The sequence below is a fragment of the Rhinopithecus bieti genome, unplaced genomic scaffold (genome assembly GCF_001698545.2).
Source record: "Rhinopithecus bieti isolate Rb0 unplaced genomic scaffold, ASM169854v2 scaffold_23199, whole genome shotgun sequence".
NCBI classification, from domain to species: Eukaryota; Metazoa; Chordata; class Mammalia; order Primates; family Cercopithecidae; genus Rhinopithecus; species Rhinopithecus bieti.
Genome location: NW_016810851.1, coordinates 244,580 through 266,478, shown reverse-complemented (window position 1 = coordinate 266,478; position 21,899 = coordinate 244,580). Strand labels below are relative to the sequence as shown.

At 35.3% G+C, this 21,899-nt stretch overlaps 1 protein-coding gene and 1 long non-coding RNA gene across 3 annotated transcripts in view; both read left to right on the top strand.

The window, feature by feature from the left end:
* Window positions 1-1,417, top strand: part of LOC108542807 (uncharacterized) — a 21,115-nt gene extending 19,698 nt beyond the window's left edge. For both annotated transcript variants that reach the window (XR_001889370.1, XR_001889371.1), the window contains exons 3-4: window positions 1,121-1,208; window positions 1,376-1,417. This is a non-coding gene — a long non-coding RNA (uncharacterized LOC108542807). The remainder of the gene's footprint in view (window positions 1-1,120; window positions 1,209-1,375) is intronic.
* The window catches only part of LOC108542795 (serine/threonine-protein phosphatase 2B catalytic subunit alpha isoform), a gene marked incomplete at its 3' end in the record, with an annotated part of 285,800 nt that overhangs the window by 20,977 nt on the left and 242,924 nt on the right, over window positions 1-21,899 (top strand). The window lies entirely within an intron of this gene.

The following is a 21,899-nucleotide window of genomic DNA, read 5'->3' as shown; positions in this document are numbered from 1 at the left end:
CCCCCCCCCCCCCCCCACAAATGTGGATTTAATTTGTGTCTTACAAGTGAAATTTTAAAGTAGAAGATTATGAGAGCTCTTCTTTCGGGAATTCCCCTAGTAAATACAGCTTCTAAGTTCACTTCACTGTTTTTGTTCTTTCTTGAGCTAATGAGAGAGGTTAACATATTTGTAGTAGATTCCAGGTTCTAGAATTTTTTCTTATGGAAGAGAGGCAAGCTGGAGTCGCATTCAGTCACAATATTTGGTTCAGTGACAATATTTGATTGAAATTCAATTGTCTTGGACAGAAGTATGAGTGTTCTCCATATTCTTAAAAAATGGAAATGTGCATATGTACATTCACTATTTTAAATAATTATTTCCCTTTCACTCTTATGCTGAACTGTATATTATGACCACATGGATGAAAGTCTGCCCCTTTCCTTCTTCACAAGGTTTCTGACTATGAGATTTTGTGAGTGATTTGGTTTATTTAAAGAATGATGGAATTACCACCAATAATGTATATTTTAAAATGATTTTGTAGTTATGCCTCAGAATAGGCAGATAGATGCTGCCTATTCATATTTGAACTTCTGTCCTGTGAAGAGCCAGCCCCAGAAGAGATCTTCTGCTTTTGATTATTTAGCCTATATTTAAGAGGTTCCTTTTCTCTTGAATTGTTATCCCCAGCTACTTGTTCAGAGATGTTTGTGAATGAAGGGAGTGAGTGGGAGGAAAAGCTTATGTTACTTGTAGAACACAGAATAGTATAGCAGCTAGAAGTGGTGTTTGTCGATAGGCTACCCTTAGTTGATTTGTGTTGCCATGCAGGAAACATTTTGATGCATTTATTTCAGGACACAGCATTTTGGAGACTTCATTAAATGCTACCTGTTGCTGTTTATGATGGAATCTGGTCTAGAATGTTAAGAGGCAGTAGAAAAAGCTGAAATGGCAAGAAGATGGCACTGTTCAGTCTTTACAGATTCACCTGTTTCAATTTTAGAAACACATTACCATTCTTTTTGCTTCTCTTAAAATTGGAGCTATCTGGATTAAATTTAAATTTATCTTTATGATGTGACCTACTTGGTGTCAGTTATTTTTACTAATACTGTTTCTTTTAATCCCTAAGGTAATCCTGTGAGGAGGTTAATATGGAAATCTGTTCTGAAGTCTGTGAATCAAAGATGCTAAATAATTTTCTCATGATCAGAGAGCTAGTAAGTGATCAAGCTGGAACTGAAAAATAGAACGTTTAAAAATATTTTGAAAAAATGTCAAATATATGTAGAACTTAGGAGGACAGTTAACCCCCATATACCTATTCCATAAATTACTTATGTAGATTTTATTACATTACCTTTATTCCCTCCTTCCTTTTTTGCAGACAGAGTCTCACTGTGTCGCCCATGCTGGAGTACATTGGTACAATCTCGGCTCACTGCAACCTCTGCCTCCTGGGTTCAAGCAATTCTCCTGCTTCAGCCTCCTGAGTAGCTGGGACTACAGGCACATGCGACCCCGCCTTGCTAATGTTTTTATTTTTATTAGAGATAGGGTTTTGCCATGTTGGTCAGGCTGGTCTCGAACTCCTGACCTCAAGTGATCCACCTACCTTGGCCTCCCAAAGTGCTAGGATTACTCTTTTTTCTTTGCCAAAGTATTGTAAAGCAGATCCCAGACATCATGTTAATGAATGCGCACATTCTAACTGTGAGGCTAGTGTTTAGAATTCTGTACCTAATGGTCTAAGGCATAAAAGAACATGACACAATATGAAGATTGTAAGCAGTAGAAGCCGTATTTTTTCTAGAACATAAGTTATATATCTGCATTGAGTTTTCTTGATATGGTTAGTCATCATTTGCCACTCATTTGTTAAAAAAGATCAATGTGATAACTAATACTTATTGAGTACTATTTCTGGGTTAGGAACAGTCCCTCATGTTTTATGCATATTAACTGATTTAGTTCACAGTAGCCCTGTGTTCTGTAAGCATTTATTGTGGTTTCCAGTTGTTTGTCAAAAACAGTTACCTCTTTTACATAAAAATGAAATAATCCACATTGCCTTGACTCATGATATCTTTTCCATTCCTTCTCACCTTTAGTAATTATAATTTGTTAAGGAAGGTATAGAACAGTGTTGCTCAAAAGTATGGTCCACATAATAGCAGCAACAACATTGCCTGGAAGCATGGTAGAAATACAGAATCTCATGGCCTACCTTTTGAATCAGAATCTGCATTTTAAATTAGGTCTTTAGGTGATTTATATGTATATTAAAGTTTGAGAAGGTTTGGGTTGCATTTAAACTGCCTTGCAAGCATGGTTACACATTACAATCACTTGGAAAACTTTTAAAGCTACCAATGCCCAGCACTGTCACTGAACAATTAAATTAGACTATCTAGGTAAGCCTCCAGCATCTTTTTCCTTTCCTCCCCACCCACCCTTTAAAAAAATTAGATTCTCCAAATGAGACCCTAGTATTGTTATTGTTGTTTTTCAAGCATCCCAAGTGATTCTTAAGTTCGGCCATGCTTTAACATGCACTGGTTTTATAGAAGTAGAGTATCATTGTGTTCTGTTCCAGCTTCTTAACCCTGAACAGAACATTTCAACTTGTAAATCATACATTGAAAATGATGCCAAAAGAGAATCAAAGATGGAAGAAATTCGGGGCTTATACTTAGTCTTGTGTCAGTAATTGGCTCCTGATGGCATAAAAAATAATTTCCTTTTTTGCAAGACTGAACTTCTTCATTGTTCGTACGCTCACTTGGCACTAGGAAATGAAAATGCCCCCAAAGTTTATTGTCTTTTTTTTGTTGTTCCATTCTTTCCTTCAGGTGAAGAGTTACACTGAGGGAGGCAGGGAGATACGGAATACCAAATGGACAAAAACTGGACCAAGAATTGTTAAATAAATTCGCTTCATTACACTGGATAGGATTCTAAGTATTTTAATTTTTGTTTTTAAATTTTCTTCTGTTTGTGCATGGCTGCTTGATTTTCTTTAAGTTAGTGAATTTAGTTCCAGGCACATACTTTGTTTATTTAGCTGCATTTAGTAAGTGCTCAGTAAATGCAGTCAAAGGAATGAAATAGCAAAAGGGAACTGGAACAGTGGGGAGAAATGGAGTTTCTATGTGCTCGTTACCTTTAGTTGCATATGGTGGAGTGGTTTGGAGCCAGACTACCTGCATTGACTCCTGGCTTTGCTGCTTATTTGCCCGGTTGCTATGGTCAAGTTAATTATGTGCCTCTGTTTTCTTTCTTTTCTCTCTTTTTTTCTTTTTTTCTTTCACCGTCTTACTCTGTCACCCAGGCTGGAGTGCAGTGGTGTGATCTCACTGCAACCTCTGCCTCCCGGGTTCAAGTGATTCTCGTGCCTCAGCTTCCTGAGTAGCTGGCATTACAGGTGTATGCCACCACTCCTGGCTAATTTCTGTATTATTACTAGAGACCGGGTTTCACTGTGTTGGCCAGGCTGGCTGATCTCGAATTCCTGACCTCAAGTGATCTGCCCGCCTTGGCCTCCCAAAATGCTGGGAGGCGTTAGCCACCATGCCTGGCCTTGTGCCTCCATTTTCTTGTCACTAAAACACGGTAATAATAGCAGCTACCTATAGAGTTGTTATGAGGATTAAATGAATTAATGTATGCATATAGCAGTTAGAAGGTTAGACATATAGTAAGTGGTATATAAGTATTTGCTGATATAATTACTGTTATTAAATGTTCCATACCTCAAAGAGAAAGGGTGGCTTATATATGAAAGCATAGACTCTTAACCTAATGGTTTCGACATCTGAGAGACTATTTAGGTTAAAATAGGATTTTTGATCAGGGAAACTGGATTCCTGATTTGAGCGGGGACAGAAGGAGGAGTTCAGACATATATTCTGATGCCATTTACTCCTCATTTCATTGGAAAGTGGGTTAATCAGTCCATCCTTGACTGAAGAGGGAGCAAGTAACACTCATCACATGTACACAATTAACCTTAGCTTGTTGAAGTATTTTAGATTCCTTCCATAAGAGTCGCTGAATAAATCCAAATTTTAGTCTTTAAAATAATTGCCTTCCCCAAAGCCCTATAGTAGCACAGTTGAGTATTTTTAAAGCAATTCATTAGATTGGTAGTATTTTATAGTTTGGCTTTATTTGAGGAACACCTACAGGTATTCAGTTCAGGCATGGAGGAAATGGGGCAGGCAGGTTAGAGGGCAAAAGCAAGCAAGGGAGGAATGGAGCAATAGCAATACTAGAGCTGTCAATTGGGGGCCCTTCAAGGGACCCTAAAGACTACATGTTAGCCCAGTGCATTTATTTCCCAGAGGATGAAATGGCTGAAGTGTGAAGATTTTTGTACTCTAATGATCAATACATGCTCTATTTTTACTTACTTTAATGCTTTTCTCTTTAATTAAATACATTGATACATATATAGACACATATATGTTGAGTGTAGCAAAAAAAGCAATAGCAACAGTAAATATTACTCTACAATAAGATATTTTGTGTCTATTTTATGCCTCTTCAAAATTGTAATATTAACTAAATATATTACCTCTTTATTACAGTTGTCTTAGTTCATTTAGGCCACTATAACAAAAATACCATAAGCTGGATGGCTTGTAAACAAGCCATTTATCTTAGTTCCTGAAGTTGCAAAGGCTGCATCTTTAGATCAAGATGTCAGTAGAGGCCAAGTGCAGTGGCTCACGCCTGTAATCCCAGCTTCTTTGGGAGGCTGGGTTGGATGGATCACCTGAGGTCAGGAGTTTGAGACCAGCCTGGCTAACATGGTGAAACCCGGTCTCTTCTAAAAATACAAAAATTAGCTGGGTGTGTAGTGCACACCTGTAATCCCAGCTACTTGAGAGGCTGAGGCACGAGAATCGCTTGGACACGGGAGGCAGAGGTTGTAGTGAGTGGAGATTATGCCATTGCACTGCAGACTGGGTGACAGAGTGGGACTCTGTCTCAAAAAAAAAAAAAAAAAAAAACCGTCAGTAGATTTAGTGGTGTTTGGTAAGAGCCTACTTTCTAGCTGTGTTTTAAGGGCACTTCCTAATCTCGTTCATGAGGGTCTGGGCTCATGACCTAATCACACCCCAAAGGCTGTATCTCCTAATGCCATCATCTTCCAAGATGATGGTTACGATTTCAACATATGAATTTTGTGGAGACATAACATTTAGACCAGAGCAGTAGTGATTTTTATGCGTTTTGGAAAAGACTGTGGTATCTATTTTTTATGGGTAAGATTAGGCATGTTTTGTTGGCATAGAAAAGTTGCTATGTGAAGAGAGTGACTGTTATTTCTTTAACATTTAACCAGAAAGCCTAAATATGTTCAAAAGAGCTCATTTGACAAGGGTTCTGGGGCAGAAGTGTTAAAGGACAAATGAAACAAGGATTTCTTACTCTTAATTGGAGTTGACGGAAAGGGCCAACTTTCTGTAGGGAAAATGACTATAAATGGTCTTTGCAGTTAAGACATCCTCTGTTGCAATAGCCACCTTTTTGGTCAGCTTGTTGTTCCTCTTTCTTCACAGAATACTGCTATTAGAAACACCTTTCTCTTGGCACTTGGACTCTACCATTTGACTCTTCAGATTTTTCTTGTTTCTGCATAAAATTTTACTGCTCTTATTTTTAGACCTTTGTGCAGCCTAGTACCAAGCTCTTTGCCTTTTTCTTCATTTGCTATTCCCATCTTGGAGGCTTATTCACTGGTACTTGGTATGCTTGGAAGGGTTCCCTTGTGTTATGCCAGATGACAACAAGAAGTGAATCCTGCTCCCTAGTCCTTTTATAGATAGCTTTTAGGGGAAGAAAATTTAAAGGAAAAATTAAAAACAAACATTTTATTGTCATTACCGAAGATGCAATGACATTCATTCTCATCTGATAGACTTTTTGGTCTCTGCTAATATTTTTTAAGCCTTTAGGGCAAGTATTGCTTTTCCTTGTTTTAGTGATGTAATACTGCATGCTAAAGTAACACCCAACACTGAAATGCTCTTTTGTTTGTTTCTTCAAATATATGTGATTTCTGAACTATATTGGTTTTTAAAATAATGTAGTTCTATAAGTCGGCTATGCCAGAGGACTTCTGTTTCTACTTTTTATTTTGGGTTAATTTATATAAAATAAACGTGTGTGGACATGTTTACCTCTGTAGATCTGCTATCCTTGAATTTGTTTATAAGCATTATATCTGTAAAATGTAGGTGAGAAAATGGAATCACAGTTTTTGATCTCACAGATCACTGGTGGACATAGAAGCACAAATCATGTCTTTTGATAGAAAATAGTATAAATGCCACCAAAAATACTTTGTCCTATAAGTAAAAGTGCAAGGGTTAGATTTGACTTTAAACACATACACAGACATCGATGTTTTTCTTCTCTTTACCTCTCTGTGATGCTTTCCTCTTAGGTGGCTTCACTGCCCTGTAGTCATTTTTTATGTTGGAGCAATGATACCCACCCTGTAGATCCAGATTTAACCTGGATCTCAGAATAATACCTGAGATCCTTTCACAAAGATCTCAGAACAAGCCTGACATGACATCCATCAGCATCATAGAATCTCTCCCAAATATTATGAATGGATCATATGCCTACTCCTGGATCAGGCAATGTGTCCAGGTTTGTCAGGCCAGCCTATTTACCAGCTAATGACAGCTTAATTATACATTGGAACATTGCTTGTTTAACTCAAGTTTGGAATGAAGGAATAGCTGTATGTCACGTTTTAGGCAAGGTTTTTAGCCGGAAGCATTGTTTCTTTTTATATGAAGGTTATTTCTTTCTAAGAACCATGACCAATCACCTGGAATCCAAGCCCCCCCAACCCCCCACTGGAGGAAATGTTGACATATTAAGTCTGTATATATGTGTGTGTGTGTATACACACACACACATATATGTGAGTGGTTTTGTGTGTGTGTGTACCTTTCAAGCTACGCCACAGCTGTGCTGATCCATTTTGAAAATACCTTCCTTTAGTACATAATATTGTTTTAATAACAATGCAAGTAAACAATTTTAATTGATTACATTTTAGGTTAGTTGTTTTTGGGGAGCTTATAGGGAATGCCTCCCCAATGGTAATACCTAATCTCAAATATAAACTTAAAATCACAGTTTTGGATAGGCTACTTCTGGAAATAAAAAAAAATGCACTGTAGATTATGTGTGTGTGTGTGTGTGTGTGTGTACATGTACACGTGTGCACGTGTGAATTCTTAGTTGTTTCTGTAAGATAGAATAATATTACCTGATACTGCTTTGTTTATAGAGTTAATGATCCATGTTAATATTTTGGCTTGTTGTCTATTCACTGACTCATGGAAATTGGGGATTGGGTAGAGGTATACACAATATCTTATATATTATTCAAAATTATCCTGGAAAGCTGGTGTTATCTTTGAGATGAAATTCAGGTATAAGGCTAAATGTTCATGACTTAGTCTGCTTAATAATATATGATACCACAAAGCCAATTGTACTTAAGAGTTTTTGCCAGGTCTTCTTTATCACTCTTAGTATGCTGTTTATTTTGTATTTAAAATAGGTTTCTTGATATAAGTTTATCTCTTGGATATTTAAACAGTTTTCATCAATTGATACCATTACACTTCTATTCTGAAACTTCTTCTAAATATCCCTGAATAAATTCTAACCTCAATTTTTTTAACTGATTTGTGAGATTTCTTTTTCTCCATTAACCTGATTATTATTGAAAGGAATGAACTGCTACTACAGAAGTACTGTCAATTTCATATCATCTAATCTACTGCCCATTTGAAATTGATGATTTAGTTGTAAAGGAGTATTTTTAGTTTGCTTTAAGTAGCATGGCTTGTAATGTGAAAGTTTTGGGTACTCTTGAATAAGAGTAGATTAAAGAACTTGTAGTTCTAAAAATCTATTTAAATTATTGAATCCTAAACGTATGGTTAAGAGTGTGAGTGAACCTTTAATTGGGCACTTCCACTAATTTGTAGACTTTCCATGGAAACATGCCAGAAATCAATAGGTTAGAATATAACTTAGTCACTTTGTAGATAGTATAACAAGAGTTTTTAAAAGCAATAATGTCATTTATCTTTCATTCTTTTTGGCTATACATTACTGAAGGAATAAACTCTGTTCTTCCCTTTTAAAGCCAGGCTTTTTTTTTTTTTTTTTTTTCCTCAATATGGTATAACTCAGAATTCTTCATGTTTAAGAGCCCAGTAAATTTTAATAAATTTTCTTAGTGGCTGCCTGCTTTTAAAATAATATTTGTCTTCATTATGTTCTCATTCATTGCTAATTTAATTTTTAAAAATAACTTTAGTTGAGAGATTGCTTTTCCAGCAGAAATGGAGCTAACCTACACTGAGAAGAGCAAACCTTTATAGAACAATTTAAGAATATAGAGAGTTTGAAAGAAGTGAGAATCTCCAAGCCAGTTATCATTGCACATTTCTTAGATTCTGGATCCTTTTGTGCAAAGTTAAATGAGTGGTAATGTATAATGGGCAGAACTTTGAGCTATTAGAATTCTTCTGGTAGCAAGTTTAATGTTCATACTGAAAACAGAGTGCTGACTATCAAGTTAGACTCAAGCATAAGGTTTTGGACCCCAACTTTAAGAACCTATGAAACCTGAATCTCTTCCTTAGGTACAAATGAAAACTTTAATGACTCTTATTGGAAGACATTGATTATATTTTTGTTCTTAGTATCTACTGCATACTTTTATGCTTGTACTATATAGTGGATATACAAACGGAACAGTTATCGCAATACTACATAGATACACAATTCTAAAAATATAATTTAATACTTCATGATTCATAAGTTAATGTTTTATTTGTTAGGTGGTAAGTATGATGCCTATCAATTTGTCTGAAATTTAAGGACATCATTAATGAAGCCCGTTTTGCTTCCCACTTCCGTGATTTCTTTATAAAATATTACATTATTCAAGGAAAAATACGCATTTCTTTGTGTTTCCTTTCATGGGAAAGTCATTTTTACTTTCTAAAAGGAATTTAATAGCTGAAGTTCCTTTTAAGTATGCTATAAACTCAGTTTAAAAGGAATAATTTAATTGGTACTGGGGTTTTCTGAGTCTAGGCCTTTTATGAACGGGTGTTAGTAGATTATTTCAGTAGTGAGCTTTTTTCATATCATTCTGTGGTTTAAATTTTTTCTGAATATTTCTTAAAAATACAATTCCAGTGTTTAAAAGCATGCATGTGAACATGCTATCATTTTGAGTGGGCAATTTATATTACCAAATTGTTTTGATATGTTATTTACTACACTGCAACTGTTTTTTAAGAGAAGTGAGAAATAATAATAGGCAATATTTATTGAGTGATTACATTTATCTGGTACTGTCTCAACCTACTTTTCACATAGTAATTTTTTAAATACCGAGAGCAACTCCAAGAGGTAGATATTGTTGTTTTCCCCATTTTACAGAAGAAAGGACTTGAGTCACAGTGCACAGCTTGCCCAGGATTGCACAGTTTGTAAGTGGTGATACTAGGATCTCAACCAGTGACTATCGGTTTCAGAGCCCACTGTTTAGCCATTATACAATGTGCTTCTCAAAAGACTGAAAGATTGTTGAGACTTTCATCAAGTGGATCAAGTAGACCAAGTCCACAAAAATCCAATTTATTAAATAGTGTTCTCTGATTTTGAAAAAAGTGGAAAAATAGTATTGTCAGTAACCGAGTAGTTTTTGGTATGACAAGTAATATTGTTACAGCAAATATGTTTTGGTATGACATTATTTCTATGTTTAAATTTGAGCCTCTTAATCATGATCTTTGGAAATCTGTGTAAATTTTAAGAATGACAAAATATACTAAAACACATAGAATACATTCAGATAAAGAATTTGAAGAGACTGGGAATGTTTAGTCTTGCATTAAAGATTGTGGGGAGATAAGAAACTTCATTTATTTGATAACTTTTTGTAAGTATGTAAAATGGAAGGAAACATTTTGCTGTTTTGATTATGTGAATAAATTGAATTAATAGAAATTGTATCACTTTAGTATCGGAGAAAATAAGAGCTGTGTGTGTGTGTGTGTGTGTGTGTGTGTGTGTTGGGAGTACCGAGTTGAGGAGCCTTCAAGACATGTTTAAGGGATGACACACATGGCCTGGTTTTCTTTTGCTGTGGACTGCTTGTCTGGCTTTGTCTAGCTGAATGTAGCCAGATAGATTGTGGAAAATGATTGTGGAACGCTGGGAAGGTTTTTGAGAGAGGAGATAGATGGGAGAGTAAGGTGAGGAGGTAAATGCCACAGGGAATGGAACATTGGGGAAAAATACTTATAGAAAATTTTAAGTATGTTTACTCTGTGTATGTGAAATGACTCCTTCCTCTAGCTTCCTAAGAAGATTTTGTAAAAAATGTACTTTCTTGGTTAGTGCTTTTGAATGCAAGTTCATGTTTTTCTCAAGTGCTTCACTATAATACCGACTTCTAGAAAAAAAGACTGACTTACAAGTGAAAGCACAGCCAAGAAAGCCCTCTTACTACATTCAACTTACAGATGTACCAATTACCTGATAGTGTTTTTTAATACTTACTTAGCAATAACACATTGGAGGATAATTGTAGATCTCTATAAATATTTGGGTCTTGCTTACTTGAGCTATTCAGGCAACTCTCAATATTTGCATTTTCTTTCGGATTCTCTATTTGGTTATTTGTTCATAACCTTTGGATATTAGAATAATTTTAGATGATAAATATTCCTTTAAACTTAGTGGCACTTCTACTGGCAGAACTTAGCTTTACCTAAACCAATTCCCTGTATTATAACCTTGGAAAAGATTAGTATTTGTAAAACAAATCCCACCTGAGTTTGTCTGACAGAAGCAGTAATTCCTTATAATGTAAATGTTGAAAATAGTTTCCTAAAATGTAAAACCACATTTACTTATTTGATTGCTTATAATGAGATGATTCCAGTGGGGTATTATATCCTTCCTAAGAAATAACTCTGGATATGTCAACCTCAATTATCTTTGATTTGCTTGAAAAATTTGATTATATTATGAATAAGTTGGAGAATATATGCAAATTCCTGTGGCAAGTTCATCTAGTTGCCTCCAAATACTCATTTTTACCTTCTGTTTTAGTAATAACACAACTCTGATTTTTAGCTCAACACCTTACCACCCGGCCAGAAAAACCTACATTTTATAGATTCCTTTGTAGTCACATCAGTTTGTGTGATAAGTTCTTTTCCTGGGCAGATGTTGAAGTGCTGAATGTTACTTTTGAGATATATCTTAAAAGAGAAGGGTATCTTATTTCTTTCCTGATTTTTCTCATCCTGCTTCCTAGAACATAGAACTGATGGCTAGAGCTCTGGCAGCCATTTTAGACCTTGAGGATAACATTCACACTTGGCAAGCTTGTCCAACCAACCTTATTTTGTTGTTTTGCTTTGTTTTAGGCTTTTAGCAGCCCAAAACCATGGTTTTTAGTTTATATCTCTGGTGATGAGAAGAAAAGAGGGATGAGGAAGGGGCTGTACTGGCCCAACCAGAAACCGAAACTGTGAACCTGTGACTGTATTCTGTTCCTTGGACACGCCTGCATGGAGTAGTCTGAATCCTTGATGACTTTGTGGAATTCTCATATTATAGGCTAGATTACCCACTTGGACTTAATTTCTGTGGAGAGCTCAACTTCTATCTTATTTAAGTCATTGTTATTTTGGGTTTGTCATATGCAGCTCAATTTAATTCTAGCAGATACTATTCTCAGTGAATAGGACCTTTATTGTACACTTTATTGGCTTTATTCTTTTGGGCATATTTCTGCATCTTGAATGAGAGATTCTGATTCCCACATGTAAATGTCAGTGAATAATGAGAAATAGCAAAATATGCATGGGGGAAAGAGCATGAATCTGACTTTTACTGATTATGTGATCTTGGGCAAGTTATTTTACCTTATTGAGCCTCAGTTTACTTTTTTATAAAACGGGGGTTGTACTGTGTCTTAGTTCATTTGGGTTGCTCTAGCAAAATGCCTTAGATTAGGTGGTTTATAAACAACAACAGTTTATTTCTCACAGTTCTGGAGGCTGGGAAGTCAGGGTGCCAGCATGGTCAGATTCTGATGAGAGCCTACTTCCTTCATAGATGTGTGTCTTTTCATTGTAACTTGACATAGTGGAAGGAGCGAACAAGATGCCTTGGGCCTCTTTTTTAAAGACGTGAATCCCGCCGGGCGCAGTGGCTCAAGCCTGTAATCCCAGCACTTTGGGAGGCCGAGATGGGTGGATCACGAGGTCAGGAGATCGAGACCATCCTGGTTAACCCAGTGAAACCCCGTCTCTACTAAAAAATACAAAAAACTAGCCGGGCGAGGTGGCAGCACCTGTAGTCCCAGCTACTCGGGAGGCTGAGGCAGGAGAATGGCGTAAACCCGGGAGGCGGAGCTTGCAGTGAGCTGAGATCCGGCCACTGCACTCCAGCCTGGGCGACAGAGCGAGACTCCGTCTCAAAAAAAAAAAAAAAAAAAAAGACGTGAATCCCATGTAGAGGACTCAGTCCTCATGACCCAGTCATGCCTCAAAGGCCCCACCTCTTAATACAATCAGATTGAGGATTAAGTTTCAGCATGTGAATTCTGGCAGGAGCACAAATATCCAGATGTTAAGATGTCTGTAAGCAGGACTGTCATATTTAATGAAAAAATTATAAAATCAAGAGCTGTTGTTTCTAATCATGTTTTGAAAAAATACAAATGAAATATGTTGTTCTTCTGCAAAGTGATTTTTATAAAAGAAGAAATTTTAAGAAGCAGTTACCCTTATAATGAAGGAAGGTAGCCATTCAGATAATTTGAAGAAACAGAGGAATTTTTATACTTTGCTTCCATTTTTCTTTCTCTGGTTCAGTTGAAAAAAAAAATGTTGAAAATATCTCATAGGGATTACTTTTATTTTCTTAGAAATATATTGGTAGATATTTTTTATTAAATTATTTAAGATCAGATGTAGTGAGAGGTATTGCCATTATTTATAGTTTTTACAGCAGAGCAAAAAGTAATTTAATAGTGAGAGGTATTGCCATTTTTATAGTTTTACAGCAGAGCAAAAGTAGTAAGAGTTACCATTTTGGAAATTAAATCTTTTGGTAGCTCGATTAGTAACATCTTAATTGAAATTTGATAAATTAGAAGCCCATCTGCAGAACTTACCCTTTAAAATTAACATATGTTGAAATATCTACAGTAATGTTGCCAGTACAAGTGTTGAATAGTGTATTGCAAACATATTTTTGCAAATTTCTGATTCCTTTTAGTTTCTGGATTGCCTCCCAGTTTTAAACATAGGGTAGGTGATGAAATTGTTGGGCATCAAATGCATTTGAAAGTTGCAAATGCGTTCTATTTTCTTTTAAAATTGTTTGACACACTTTCACTAGTGTCTGTTGTACAATAACAATTGTATCTTCTAGTGTTTGCCCCTCAAGTGAAGTTCTCCTTAGAATATCTTTTGAGATCAGTTCCCCCCATTTTCTCATACGTTCACTAATCAGCTAGGGTTGACATTTAATTATTCCAACCCTCATATTCACAACCACTTAAACGTTTAATAGAGTTTTTAAAAATCCAAACAATGTGTATCTTATATAATTTTATTTTCATTTAAAATTCTGTTACCAAAAAAGCCAGGTTAGCCATTTGCTTATAATAAATCATGCCTTCTTTTAGGAATTTTTAGAGTGAGTTTAATGGGACTCCTGAGTTGACAGCTGTGCAGTCTGAATTGCCTTAGACTCTGAAAATGCTTCAGATTTAAAATACTACCAACCAACATGGAGTACTGATCTTCCCACTTGTTGCCGAAGAGGCTAGTTAGGAAAACTAGGGGCAGGCTGTTCTCTTGCAGTTTGAAACTGAACAGAAACTGAAATTGAGAGAAAGTCCTATTAAATCCCCATGTCTGCTATGTTTGCAGAGGTCAGCTATACAAATATGAATGTTAATTTGAACCTTCAATAAAAGGATCCTGCTAAAATATAATACATTTTGAGAATGAAGATGACTCTCTACTTGTTTTAATCAGAACCTCACTGGTATGTCTCAGGGATTAATTTCATATATTATATCCTTAGGCTGAGTGTGGTGGCTCACACCTCTAATCCTAGCGCTTTGGGATGCTGAGGTAGGAGAATTGTTTCAGGACAGGAGTTCAAAACCAGCCTGGTCAACATGGTGAGCTCTCATCTCAAAAAGAAAAACAAAAAAAAGACCCTTTTTTTTGGTATTAAAAACTGAGAGAGAGATGTTTATAATAAAAAAATACACCCCTACCCATAGGATCTTCAGTAATAAGTAAGGACAGAGCTTCAAGAACATTGACATGTTTGAGAGGTATAATGTAAAGGGTTTGGTTAAATTAGAAGAAGGGAAGGAAAGAAGAAAGAAGATTTTGTACGTTTATTAGAATGCTCTTCTCAGTAACTTGTATTTTATTGTGCATTTTAAAGTGCTTTTTATGCATTTTTTGCCTTCTGTAGCCAGAATGTTGATATGTCAAAGATGCTGGTTTCGCCTGCAACCACTTTTTAATGTTTCTGATGACGTATCTGGTGCAGTGCTTAGGAGAAAACACTTATGCTTACTTTTGTGTTTTGACTGTCTTTTATACATTTTATTTTCTTGCGGTTTGACACTTATTGTATTAATCTATATGTTTTCTTTTAAAAAATTAATAATTAAAGATTATTTGAAGTTTCTTCAGTAAATGATTTTACAACTTAGTTTTTCCAGACCACATTTTACTAAAGGAGGAACTATTTTAATTTTTTAATTTTTCACATAAGTCTGAACATTTGAAAAATGAATGGCCATTCAGCCAGTCTGACCATGAAGATAATTTGTGAAAATGTTCTGTAAGAATGTGAAAAGAGAATTATAGATATTTTATTGATTTCTATTTATTTGCTTTTTATTCTTAGGGAAAACTCTTCTTCCAGGTGAATTCTTTTATTATTTAATAAAAAATAGTGTTTAATAAGTCCCAGCTTTCTATGTATGTCTTATGTCACATAATTCAAATTATAATTTATATACAGACAATTTTCAACTTAACAGTCTTTTGACTTTATGATGGTTTTATTGGAATGTAATGCCATTGTAAGTAGAGGAGCATCTGTCCTTACAATGAAAATGAAATTGAATATGTTTTAATGATCCATTTTACATAATTGCAATATATGCATTATATAATACATTTATAGATGTATATTTCCTTTGTTATGCAGTTTAATCAAAAGTATATGTAATCTTTTTATATTTATTAACTCCTGATTGTCTTTTTCAGCTGCTTATAATTAAATGAAATGTCTGTGTAAGCCACATAGAAAAGTGCTTGGCAGAGAGTAGGCATTCGTTAAGTGTCAACTATTATCATTATTTTAGCTTTTAAATGATACATAGTGATATGAAGTAGTAGATATTAGAGAGTTGAGTCTGGATAACTTATAAGTTGATTGTATGCATGTCTTCATAACTACCTTGAGTGGAAAGAGATAAAAAAGAGATAATAAATTGGATGACTTGGACAAGATTGTATGTTCAGAACCGGAGCTTTACCAACAGAAAAATTGCAGCATCATACTGATATCATATTGTGATAAAACGGTAACCAAGAATATTGTATATAGTGTGGAATGACAGTAATACCAATATCTTTAATAGAGAAGTTTCTCCTTTCCAGTTTTAAAATTTAGGATTACTTTGGGTCAGGTCTATTCATCTTTGAAGAAAATAATTTTTTAAAATTCCATTGTGTAATATGAAGATTTTTATATGTGAAAAATACATTAAAATCTTGATAAATAACTTTTAATTTTACATTTCAGGCCGGACATTTGTTGTATGAATCATTAAGAGCACATACAGGATTCCTTGTCATATGTGGGCATGAGTCATTATAAAGTGTGTTGTTAATTTGTTTGGAGGCACACCCAGTAGATGAAAAGGCTAAAAAATGTGTAATGTGTAATTAGGAAATTCTCCCTTGACTACTTAGTTACCATTATGCTTTCTTTATCACTAATTATTTCGGGTGACAGATTCAATAGGTTTACAATAAGGATTCAAATTGTGAAGTGGAAGATTGTGTATTTTACTGAAACCTAACTTACCATGGAATTGGAGTATAAATAGAATTTTTATAAAAGAGAAGTTTATCCTTAAAAAAGCAGTGTATACTTCAGTATAACCTCCTTGGTTACTTTGGTTTGTTTTAAAGCATTCAGCATGGTATTTGCGCTGGAGAAAGGCTTCGCATAGTAGGCACCAAGTGTTCCAAGTGTTGGCCACAAGTACATCTGGTAGATTTAGAAACATCGAGAAAATTTCCACCAAAAACTGTTTTACACTTGACCACGTTTTAGCGTTTTTATCACTGGACTTATGACCAGTTGTAACTACATTTTATAGTAAGAATGGCAACCATTTGTCACATAATCAAGTAATTTGTTAAGCCAAAACTTTTTTAGGGAGTTACCTTCTTTATCTGTATATATTAGAGTTTGACTAATGAAGATTTATTTTCAGCTGATAAGATCAGCCAACTATGGTGATGTACCTGATTTGCTAGGTTTTTGCTCTGCCAGGCCACCTTCTCAGAATTGTTTCGAAGGTAAAAGCCCCCAAATACTTGACATATGGCAGCTATTCTCATTTCAACACATTCTGTGTTTAAGTTCCTGCAGACCAGGAAAACTTAATCTGTCATCACAAGTGGAGCTAGGGCAAACATATCTTACCTCAGACATTCAGGTTTTCCACATAAGGTGGGGTCATTTGTATAAATACATTGTACCGACAGAATCTGTTGGTTTTTTTTTTTTTTTGGTTCAAAGTGAAATTAGTGCAGTGATTAATCCCATTTTAGAATCTTTGTTCAGCATGATTGAGGTTTAATGTTTTTGCTAGGAAAAATTATTTGGTGTTTTGATAGAGCTGGAACACCTACAATACCACCACTAGCTTCGGTTCTTGAGAGGAGACATAGTGTGCATTCCCTCAGATGTAATCCTTCAATAAATACTGCTGAAGCAGCTGTCTACCAGGAAGGGAAAGAGCACTGTACTTGCCTCATCCTCCCGTGGACTCACTTGTTCTTGCCTTGCCTATTCTGTGCCGTAATTCTTATATCTTTTTTTTTTTTTTTGAGAAGGAGTCTTGCTCTGTCGCCCAGGCTGGAGTGCAGTGGCAAGATCTCGGCTCACTGCAAGCGCCGCCTCCCAGGTTCACGCCATTCTCCTGGCTCAGCCTCCGGAGTAGCTGGGACTACAGGCATCCGTCACCACGCCCGGCTAATTTTTTGTATTTGTTTAGTAGAGATGGGGTTTCACCGTGTTAGCCAGGATGGTCTCGATCTCCTGACCTCGTGATCCGCCCGTCTCGGTCTCCCAAAGTGCTGGGATTACAGGCTTGAGCCACCGTGCCCGGCCTCTTACATCTTAACTAAAGGAGCTACCAACAACTAAACAGACACAACAACAACAAAAAACACAAAAACCATCAGAGTATACCTTCATAAAACAAAACAAGCAGTCTGTATGTTTTTTTTGTCAGTTAAGTCTGTAATGCTCGATATATCAACTTTCAGAATTACAGTAAGTCAGAGCAAAGAGAATCAAATCTGTAGCTCAGCTTGTTTATTTTTTGGTTTGCTTTTGCTGAAGTTTGTTTCCCCAAGTCAGAATACGAGTCTTTTTGTGTTCTCTGTCTTCTCTTAATCTTCCGAGAAGTGAAGGTGGTGGGTGTACAGCCCATATTCGTTTACTTTTTCTGTAGCTCATATATCTATTATTACTGGTGGTTTCTTAGTGGAAATTTTTCTTTCACTCTGACTTTGGCTTTACCTCTGAGTGCTTTCTTCTCTTGGCTGCGATTGAGCACTGTAATTTGTGGCTTTCCGGAGGGGGAGCCTCGGTGGTCAGGTGGAGGAGACAGGCCACATTCCAAAAGCGGAGTGGTAGGTGTTCCAGGCAGCGCTGATTGAGGAGTGAGTAGGGGTGTAGAGTGAAAGTTGGCTACTAATTCAAGCCTCACCTGAGGCAGTGTTTCTCAAACAGAAAAGTGCCCTCTCTAATTAACTGCCTCCATGTGCGCTTAGATTAATGACAGCCAACCAACTTAGAAACCCCTTCCAGAGTAAGCTAGCAAAAGAATAGATGTTCCATGGACATGACAAAGAGCTAATTTTCATGCACTAAGGAATTTATAGCTCTTGTATTGGTGGTGGACTGCCTCATCACCTAATGAAGGTAAAGTACATTTTCCATTTTAGGAGGCAGAGTTAAAACATTTTCCTCCTGTGGATGCCTGATTAGAAAAACAAACAAACAAACAACAACAAAAAAAACTCCTACTTCACTGTACCTTTCCAGCAAGTCTTATCCTCTCAAAGCACTGTATAAAGCTTTGAAATTAACTGGTTCAGTGAGTAGATTATATTTTGATACTTCCTTATTTGTCCTTAAAAACATATCTAGACTGTTGGATATAAAAGAAGATATTTATGAAAGGTTGAAACTTCATTATCATTGATTCTTTTTAAACACCACTCCCCTATAACCTGCTGTTTTCTGCGTTTGAAATAGTAAGATTGTGACAAATGATTTCATTCTGAAATTGCAGTTGAATATAAAGTTTTGATGTTATAACTCTCATTCTATTCAAAGAATATAGTTTTCATTTACCTTTATATAAAAAACAGTGATAGTCATTTTTCCTCCATATTTGTACTCTGAAAGAAATATATTCTAGGCTTTCTCATCAATTAACCTGGCCTTAAATGAAATCATGGAAACAATTCGCATCTTAAATATTTTTTTCAGTTTTCTAGAAAACTTTATGATTAAAAGTTGCTAAGTTAGTGTCACACTTTTCCCAAGGTGTGAAATACAATTCTGTAAAGACCTTTCCAAAAACAGTAATTTATGGGGTCACACTGTGCAGTACTTTCAAAGTTACGTGGAAAGTGTTTCTTTTGATCTCCTCTCAAACATGTGACTAAAATAATAATACCTTTTGTGGTCTCAAATATTTCAATTTTCAGTTGTGAACTTTAAAATTCGCATGAGCAAAACGAAACACTGCCTGAAAACCAGGCAGTTTTTCTTCCCTAGATGCCCAGAAACATTTTGAGCTATTCCAAACCGCTGGGATCATTTGCTCTGATTTCAGATAAGCGACATAAAATAAACTCTTGCCCATGTGGGAACTGGTTCTGCTGTCTCTTGTTCTAACCCTGTGAAGCCTGAATGTCTCCCCAGTATCTTTGAATGGGTCTCATTGTTTATTTATTGTGCTTTTCACAAGTGCTTGTAACTGTATCCTTGTTTTACCAATAGCTTTCTTCTAAAGTGGGTTGACATTTCAGTTAATTTTCAGTGTCCTCAATGTTTTTTCTTAAATTGGGCCAGACTGACTGGCCTGTTTAGTTAGTCTCATATAAATTGTAGCACATAAAAATAAAGAACATTTATTAGATATTTTGAATTTGTTTTCTTCTTTAAGAAATGTCAGGTCAAGAGAAATTTTTCTTTCACATTCTTTAATTATTTGTGTTGTTAAATAATTGCACAGAAGTTTTAAACCCGTAGACTATCCTAGAAGTTTTAAGTTTTACGTTAAAACCTGTTAGATATGTAAATGTATAAATTTTATTCATTTTGAATGTACTTCTGTTTAAAATCTTAACATGAGGCATTTAGGAAATTGTTCAAAGTCTTATCTAGATGAGCAATTTTGAACACTTTACATAACATTCAGATTTTATTGCATTTATTTAAAAAACATATATAAAACCTTTTCATCTGTAGAATAAACTAAAAATGAAACTACAGGGAATATTGTCCTTGTACTAGGAAGTAAAATTTACTGACTGTAGGTCTGTATTGGCACAGAAATGGGCATCATTAGGCAAAACCCAGAAACAGGTTCCAGTACATAGTGAAACTTACTGAAATGAAGAAATGGCATTTCCATTAAATAGGAAAATCATGGATTATTCAGTAAATATTATGGCATGGCTCTCGCCAAATATAATACTATAAGGAAATTCCAAGTATAGTAATAGCACAAATAGAATCAAAAAACAAGTTAAATAAAAAGTATTAGGAGAAAACGTAAGAGACTATTAGTGAAACATCCTGATGATAGAGGTATTTGTACACATGTTAAGAAACTTTGATTGATAATGCATAATAGATTTGGTTGCATAAGTAAAACATTCTCATTTATAAAAGACACCATAAACAAAGGCAAAATACTAGCAGAAAATATTTGCAACAAATATAATGAAAAGAAGATTAATTAATATGTAGATGGTGTCAGCACATTAATGGAACAAAAAACAGTTTTGAAAGGACATGAACATCAGACAAATTGCAAGTCTGACCAGTGAAGATATAGAAATATGTTCAACATAATGAGTGGTCATGATAATACAAATGAAAACAATAAGATGTCATTTTTATCCCATCAAGTTGGCACACTTAAGAGGACTTCGAATAGCCAGTGCTTCTAAGAATATCAGATAGTTGATATTTTTATGTACTCATGGTAAGAGTGTGAATGATAAAATGTACTTTTTCTCTCAGTGATCCTATCCCACTTCTGGGAATCCATCCTATAGAGATGGATTCTATACATAGAGTATGAGAATGTTTATTGTTACATAGAGTAATACATAGAGTATGAGAATGTTTATTGTTAACAACCTATATGTTGTGAATATAAGTTAATTGTTAAATATGTATTTTATTTGTTAAAATATCAGTGAAACATTTTTGGATTACATATGATACTGTCAAACTATGGGATATGTAGCTATATTAAAATAATTGGATCACTGTACACTTGGGAAAATGTACATGATATTTTTGAAGTGAGCAAAGAAAGTTGAAGATATGTAGGTACATATAAATATATGGTCATGTATTTCATATCATTTTGCTAAAAAAACTTATAAAAATGCATATATTTGTATAATTTTGTGTACTTGTAGAAGAAATAAGGGTATGTCCCTAGGGGTGAGCTAGTGTAGCTTGCTGGAGAGGTGGAGGTGAAATGAATATGAATATTACATTTGTAATTTTAAAAGTACCAGTAGAATTTTACATACAAGTTTTGGCCATTTTCGTTTAGGGAAACATGTTATTTTGAAATGAGTCAGAATTACACATTTTTTGAACCATGTTTTACTGAACCTAGTGATAAATATACAGAATTACAGAATCTGTCCTTTTATTTCCCTCGCATTTTGACATGGACACAGTGGAGATTGAATCTCATTTTGATGATGAAAAATTTGTCTAGAGTTTTTTAAGGGAGGTATGAATTTTGAAGTGGCATTTCCCAATGGCCATTCCCAATTTTTAAGCAAGATATACATTCGACTCTAAAATTTTCAACTTGATTCCTGTGCTTTGTTAATAACTCTGCCTTAGAGTGATTGGGGGTCTGAATTGCGTTTACTCTTAAAAGACAGAGGCTGAGAGCCAGAAACTTTTGTCGTCACGTTGTATTCTGTCTGGCTGACATGGGGCCAAATCACTCTTGTGGTTCTGGGACTCAGTTTCTCCCTTTCTCAATCAGAATGATGACATTGAGAATTAACCAGCTTGTATTTTTAGATTAGTTTGAGTTCTGCATGAAAATGTGCTGTAGTCTCAGCTACTAGGGAGGCTGAGGCAGGAGAATCGCTTGCACTGGGAGGCGGAGGTTGCGGTAAGCCAGGATTGCACCATTGCACTCCAGCCTGGGCAACAAGAGCGAAACTCCATCTCAGAAAAAAAAAAAAAAAAAAAAAAAAAAAAACGCG